Below are 7767 nucleotides of genomic sequence, written 5' to 3' on the forward strand. Positions count from 1 at the left end.
TCCGTCCAAAGGAGACGGCGAGCTCGCCGGCGGCGATATAGGGCATGGATGGATGCATGGGTGGTACCGTTGAGCTTAGGGAGGCGCCGCCATTCGGATGGAGGTGGAGTTGGTCGCCGGGGTGGCCTGGTTCGCCGGCGATGAGGAAGCAGGGCTGCGGCGTGTCGGGAGGTGGATGGACTACTCCGTTCGGCCTGCAATCGGTGCGAAAGAGGGAGGCGAAATGATCAGTGGGCTCCTACGGCACCAGATCGAGCATGAGTGGGGGCGGAGAGGGCCCGTACCTCTAGATCGACAGCGACCCGAGGCGGCGGAGCTTGAGCTCGATCTCGAGCTTGGGTGCTCTTGGAGATGAGTGGGAGGACCAGGGGCTAATTTGGTGCCGCAGAGGGTGAGTGGTGAGGAGAGGAGAGCTCGGGGAGGCTTAAATGGAGGGGGGCGAGGTGCACCGTGTCTCATGCGCCGGCGAGCTAGTAGCCATTTCTAGAGGCCACGGGGGCTCACTTGTGCGTGTTTGGGGTCCTTGTTGGAGTGGTCTACGACCAGGGGGAAGAAGAGAAGGAGCAGGGGAGGGCTAGAGCATCGTGCATGTGAGCTCGACCATTGGAGCTCTCGGGCGGCCGGCGCACGTGCGAGGAGGGGCAGCAGGAGGGAGAAGGAGCAGGGGGACACAGGTGTAGCGTGTCGTGGACGTCAAGGCACCTCATCGGGCACACTGGGGACGCCCGAGGTGGCCGGAGGCGTTGGGTAGAGGGCAGCTACAGTGTGGGAGCGCACTGTAGCGCGCTCCAGAGCATGCAAATGGCCGGCTTGCCATTTTGTATGCACAGTGAGCACGTCCATTGGTGTCTAGCGGGTGTGGGAGAGAGTAAAGAAAGGAGAGGGAGCCTTGGATGCTTTGGAGGGGCTCTAGTGAGAGAGGAGGGGTAAGAGAGAAGGGTGTTGTGGCTGTCCAAACAGGTAAATGAGGAGGTTTCACCCCTCAATAATTGAGCTGAGGCCAAGGGAGAGTTACTGGAGGTCGAAGAGGGTCAGGAGTAGCTGTGGTAAAAAGTTTAGAACATGGAGATTAGTGGAAGAGGTCAAAGTGATGCTTTTGGAAAATTGGCAGGAAGTTTTTGTTGCTGGTTTGGGCAAGAAAATGAATTACACTTGACATGAGACTTAACAGGATGGAATGGAAGATAGAAATAGGGTGTTCCACCAAATTTGAGTTCATTTGGGTAATGTTGCTAATGCAACTTTTGTAAACCCTACAAATTCACAGAAATGCATTTACCAAGATCTAGTCAGGCAAAAACATTGCCCTTGATGCACCACTTGGTGTAGTGTCATAATTTGGGGTTTTGAGCATGTCCACAAAGTTTAGGGTCATTTGGAATAAGTTGGCAATGTAGAGTTTGTTCAAACTTGGATCTGGACAGAGAGGGTTTTGGGGCACTTTTGTGAACCAAAATGATTTGGATTGAGATGAAACTTTTGCAAGATCATCACATTATGAATATGTGACTCGCTAGAATTTTCCTAGATTTATTTGAAAATATTTCTTGTAGAAATATTTCAAATACTTGAAATGGACAGAAATGGTTTTGGAGGGTTTTGCCCAATATTTTGAACATGACCATGTGTTGAAACTCTTATACGTGGACAATATATGTCCTATGAGTTTCCCTAAATTTTCTCAAATATTTTTTAAATATTTAAACAATTTTAGCCTATTAAAGACTATTTCTGGCCCTAAGAAAAAGCCTTTAAATAAAATAGGAAAAATAACTTTTGAAATTATAATTTGTGGTTTATGGGAGTCCTATCCCTAATAGGAGTCAAATATACTCTTTGAAAGATTTTTCATACCCCAAATCAAGTACTTGTAGTGCAAACCTCAATTTAGGGGTGTTTGGAAAACTAAATTTAGAAAATACTATTTGGCCAAATTATTTTTGTAAGAAAATACTATATTGTACTATGCACATGGCATGATCATTGGGAAGAATTTTGGGGCAAGGAGATGAAGTATAGAAGGAGTTGTGTTGACTTTAAAGAGCACTTGAAAATCACAAAGAGAAAACCAACTCAAATAAAAAGCCAAATAATGCAAATGTTTTTCTAAATTAACATAGTGTACACTCATTGGTACACGACCCTCGTGTATAAGTAGCGGAAATCTTCGTTGATAAGTAGAACCCATGCCATCTGCCTTAAACCTACGGGCATTCTGACTGGGAAAGCGTCCTAGTTCGCATGTTCGTCTCCAAAGAATTCTTCTTCGAACTCCTGTTCTTCCATGACTGGCCAATTAAATAACCAATGGCAAGCCAATGAGTACTCTGAATGTACCCACAAGCAACCCATGTTTTGGATCAAAGTAACAATGCATGGTGTAACAACAAGTAAGCAACATAGCATCAAGCTAGTTGGAATGACCTACCATCTTGTCAAATATGCTTCAACGAACTCTTGTAACCATGCGAACAGGTTATAAATATCAACATAATAGAGTTTGGATCAATGCTAGCTCATTCTACCTGCCAAGTCCATTGCCTTGACTCAAATGGTTCTCAATCATACACACATGTACCAAGTTTGTAAATTTTCTGGACATAGTTTAAGTAGCACCAGCCAACTGACCATGACCATGGACACGGCTATTCGAATAGTTTGACACTCAGCAGAGGTTTCGCACTTTACCCATAAGATCTGGGAAGCTTTCGTGTCATCCATGATCCCGTAGTACCTCAAGTACTCGGGGGAAGCACCCGATCATTATCTTTCCCTAGACGGCACTAACATAGGGTCCACTCATTGGTACACGGCCCTCGTGTATAAGCAAGGATCGTGGGACTCTTCCCTTTGCATATTATCACGTATACATGAAGGGACCAACGGTGTGTCCGGTGCCCTGTGAAAACAGTCATGGCCGCCTTTCCGAGCACGACCCCGTCCCGAGAGTGACCTCATGTCACCCCCATCACTAGTAAGGTGGGCACCATGCTAGTATCGACCTAGGTAATGAATAACGCCCCGTCCCATAAGGGGTAGAGTGGTTGCACATGTTTGGTTGGAACGGTAAACACACCTAAATCTAATCCATTATTGTACTCTCACACCAAATGCTTTCTCTGGTACACCACTTCTTCCTCAAGCGGTAACCTTAGTCCAACATCATCCTCGGGCATTAGGGGCACCCGATGGGGTTTTCGAAAGAATGCAACCATGATGTGCTCATGGAATGCATGCAACATTTATGAATCAATGATTAATATTTTGACATAGTTCCTCCATGCACCAGGTAGAGCTATGACTATGGGCATGCATCATTTAGTGGTTCGTAACAAGTTTATCACCATCACTTTTCACTATCATGCAATCGGAAAGAGGGTACTGACAAATAAGAGGGGTGTCATGGTCAAAGGGTTGCTTGCCTTCGTTGGCTTGGTCTTTAACATCTTCAAGTCCTTATCCTTCTTCTGCCCTAACTACTTCGTCAAATACAGGATCTATTCGTCGCAAAATAAATAATGGGAAGATAAGGCAATAGCAAAACAGAAAAACCAAAGTGCTCAAAAAAATGTCAACTTATTTTTGTTAAATACTACGAGGAAAACTAAGAAGGGGAAAATTCTTAGTTTTGGATTTGGAGCTAAAGGTAAAGAGTAAGGGATTTTCAAACAGGGATTTAATTGTTCAAATTTGAATTTAAATTTGAACAGTACAAAAAAGTTTGGTGGATATGCCACAAAGTTATACCATTAAATAAGTGGGGTTTTTAGAGGAATATAGGAGTTGGAATTATTGCATTTGGATAAATATTTTATCCTGTGGAATTTTTAGAAAACAGACAGAAAACAAAAAGGGAAATGGCACTGTGCCACTGGGCCAGTAAGGCAGTGCGGCAGGCCTAGAGGAGATTCAGCCCGCGAAGGCTGCCACGTCGAAGGCGTATTTCGGAAATATGCCTCCAGTCGACGGGTGAACTGGTGTGCGCGCGCGTGTGTGTTTAAACCTTACGGGTGGGTCCCACCCCTCAGGACGTGCGGCTGACGGACCGGGCCCACGGCCATCGTCGTCTACCTCCGTCCAGAGGTGACGGCGAGCTCGCCAGTGGTGATATAGGGCATGGATGGATGCATGGATGGTACCATTGACCTTAGGGAGGTGCCGCCGTTCAGATGGAGGTGGAGTTGGTCGCCGGGGTGGCCTGGTTCGCCGGCGACAAGGAAGCAGGGCGGCGGCGCCTCGAGAGGTGGATGGACTACTCCGTTCGGCCTGCAATCGATGCGAAAGAAAGAGGGGAAATGATCAGTGGGCTCCTACGACTCCAGATCGAGCAAGAGTGGGAGCAGAGAGGGCCCGTACCTCTAGATTGACGGTGACCCGAGGCGGCAGAGCTCGAGCTCGATCTCTAGCTCGGGTGCTCCTAGAGGGGAGTGGGTGGACCAGGGGGCTAATTTGGTGCCGTAGAGGGCGAGTGGTGAGGAGAGAAGAGCTCGGGGAGGCATAAATAGAGGGGGGCTAGGTGCATCGTGGATCGTGCGTCGGCGAGCTGGTAGCCGTTGCTGGAGGTCACAGGGTCTCTCTTGTGCATGTTTAGGGTCCTTGTGGGAGTGGTCTACGACCAGGGGGAAGAAGAGAAGGAGCAGGGGAGGGCTAGAGCATCATGCGTGTGAGCTCAGCCATTGGAGCTCTCAGGTGGCCGACGCACGTGCGAGCACGGGCAGCAGGAGGGAGAAGGAGGAAGGGGACGGAGGTGGAGCGTGTCGTGGACGTCGAGGCACCTTGTCGGGCACGCTGGGGAGACTCGAGGTTGCCGAGGGCGTTGGGCATAGGGCGGCAACAGTGCGGGAGTGCACTGTAGCGCGCTCCAGAGCATGCAAATGGCCAGCATGCCATTTTATATGCATAGTTGATGACCCACAAGTATAGGGGATCTATCGTAGTCCTTTCGATAAGTTACAGTGCCGAACCCAACGAGGAGCAGAAGGAAATGATAAGCAGTTTTCAGTAAGGTATTCTCTGCAAGCATTGTAATTATCGGTATCATATAGTTTTTGATAAGGTAATTTGTAATGGGTAACAAGTAAATAAAGTAAATAAGGTGTAGCAAGATGGCCCAATCCTTTTTGTAGCAGAGGAAAAGCTTGGACAAACTCTTATATAAAGGAAAACTCTCCCGAGGACACATGGGAATTATCGTCAAGCTAGTTTTCATCACGCTCATATGATTCGCGTTTGGTACTTTGATAACTTGATATGTGGGTGGACCGGTGCTTGGGTACTGCCCTTCCTTGGACAAGCATCCCACTTATTATTAACCCCTATTGCAAGCATCCACAACTACAAAAGAAGTATTAATGTAAACCTAACCAAATCAACCCCTTACGAAACAACTCATAAACTAGGGTTTAAGCTTCTGTCACTCTAGCAAACCGTCATGTACTTATTACTTCCCGATTCCTTCCCCTACACCCAAACAATGGTGAACTGTCATGTAGTCGACATTCACATGACACCGCTACAGGAGAGACAACATACATCTCGTCAGAATATCGAACGAATACCAAATTCACATGACTACTTATAGCAAGACTTCTCACATGTCCTCGGGAACAAACGTAACTACTCACAAATCATATTCATCTTTATAATCAGAGGAGTATTAATATGCATAAAGGATCTGAAAATATGATCTTCCACCGAATAAACCAACTAGCATCAACTACATGGAGTAATCAACACTACTAGCAACCCACGGGTACCAATCAGAGGTTTTGAGACAAAGATTGGATACAAGAGATGAACTAGGGTTCGAGATGAGATGGTGCTGGGGAAGATGTTGATGGAGATTGATCCCATCCCGCTGAGAGGATCGATGGTGATGACAATGGTGATGATTTCCCCCTCCCGAAGGGAAGTTTCCCCGGCAGAACAGCTCCTCCAGAGCCCTAGATTGGTTCTGCCAAGGTTCCGCCTCATGGCGGTGGAGTTTTGTCCCGTGAGCTAGCTTATGATTTTTTCCTTGACGAAAGACCTCATATAGCCAAAGATGGGCATTAGAGGGCTGCCATGGGGCCCACGAGGCAGGGGGCGCGCCCAAGGGGTAGGGCGCGCCCCCACCCATGTGGACGGTGGGTGGCCCCCCTCTGGTACTTCTTTCTCCCAATATTTTTTATATATTCTGAAACGTTCTCCCGTGAAGTTTTAGGACTTTTGGAGTTGTGCAGAATAGGTCTCTAATATTTGCTCCTTTTCCAGCCCAGAATTCCCGCTGCCGGCATTCCCCCTCCTCATGTAAACCTTGTAAAATAAGAGAGAATAGGCATAAGTATTGTAATATAATGTGTAATGACAACCCATAATGCAATAAATATCGATATGAAAGCATGATGCAAAATGGACGTATCAACTCCCCCAAGCTTAGACCTCGCTTGTCCTCAAGCGAAAGCCGAGATCGAAAAATATGTCCACATGTTTAGAGATAGAGGTGTCGATAAAATAAAATACGGACATGAGGGCATCATGATCATTGTTAGAACAGCAACATATACATATATTGTCATATGTTCTCTTATGCTAAAGTAACAGTTCATTCACAGTTTCAAGTTCGACTCAGAAACGTCATTGAAAACTAACAAACTATAATCTCAGTCATTGAAGCAATTGAAATTTATCATAACATAGGAAAGAGTCAATAAGAGCTTTTCAGCAAGTCCACATACTCAACCATCATTAAGTCTTTCACAATTGCTAACACTCACGCAATATTTATGGTTATGAAGTTTTAGTCGGACATAGAGAAAGATAGGGGCTTATAGTTTTTGCCTCCCAACCTTTTACCTCAAGGGTAATGTCAACAATAATAGTTCATGAAAACTCACATCCAATTAGCTATATATATCAGGATCTTTCTAACAAATTGTGCTTGCCAAAGGATAAAATGTAAAAAGGAGAGGTGAAGATCACCATGACTCTTATATGAAGTATAAGACAAGAATAAAAGATAGGCCCATTGTAGAGGGAAGCAGAGGTTGTCGTGTTCTTTTATGGTTGGATGCACAAAATCTTAATGCGAAATAACGTCACTTTATATTGTCACTTGTGATATGGACCTTTATTATGTAGTCCGTCGCTTTTATTTCTTCCACATCACAAGATCGTATAAAGCTTATTTTCTCCACACTAATAAGTCATACATATTTAGAGAGAAATTTTTATTGCTTGCAACGATGACAACTTACTTGAGTGATCTTACTCAATCCATAGGTAGATATGGTGGACTCTCATGGCAAAACTAGGTTTAAGGATATTTGGAAGCACAAGTAGTATCTCTACTTGGTGCAAAGAATTTGGCTAGCATGAGAGGAAAAGGCAAGCTCAACATGTAGGATGATCCATGAGAATATAATTTATTTCAGATGTAAGAAAACATAACCCATTACATTGTCTTCCTTATCGAACATCAACTCTTTAGCATGTCATATTTTAATGAGTGCTCACAATCATAAAAGATGTCCAAGATATTATATTTATATGTGAAAACCTCTGTTTCTTTATCACTTCCTATTAGTTGCAACGATGACCAAAACTATGCTTGTCAACTTTCAACAAATTTTATTCAACATACTCTTTATATGTGAAGTCATTACTATCCATAAGATCCATATGATCTCTTTAGTTATTTTCATTCTTTCTCTTTTATTTTATTCCCTCAAGATCATAGCAAGATAATCAAGCCCTTGACTCAACACTAATCATTATTATATATAGCTC

This window comes from Triticum urartu, chromosome 4A, assembly GCF_056163025.1.
Source record: "Triticum urartu cultivar PI428250 chromosome 4A, HENAU_Tu73, whole genome shotgun sequence".
NCBI classification, from domain to species: domain Eukaryota; kingdom Viridiplantae; phylum Streptophyta; class Magnoliopsida; order Poales; family Poaceae; genus Triticum; species Triticum urartu.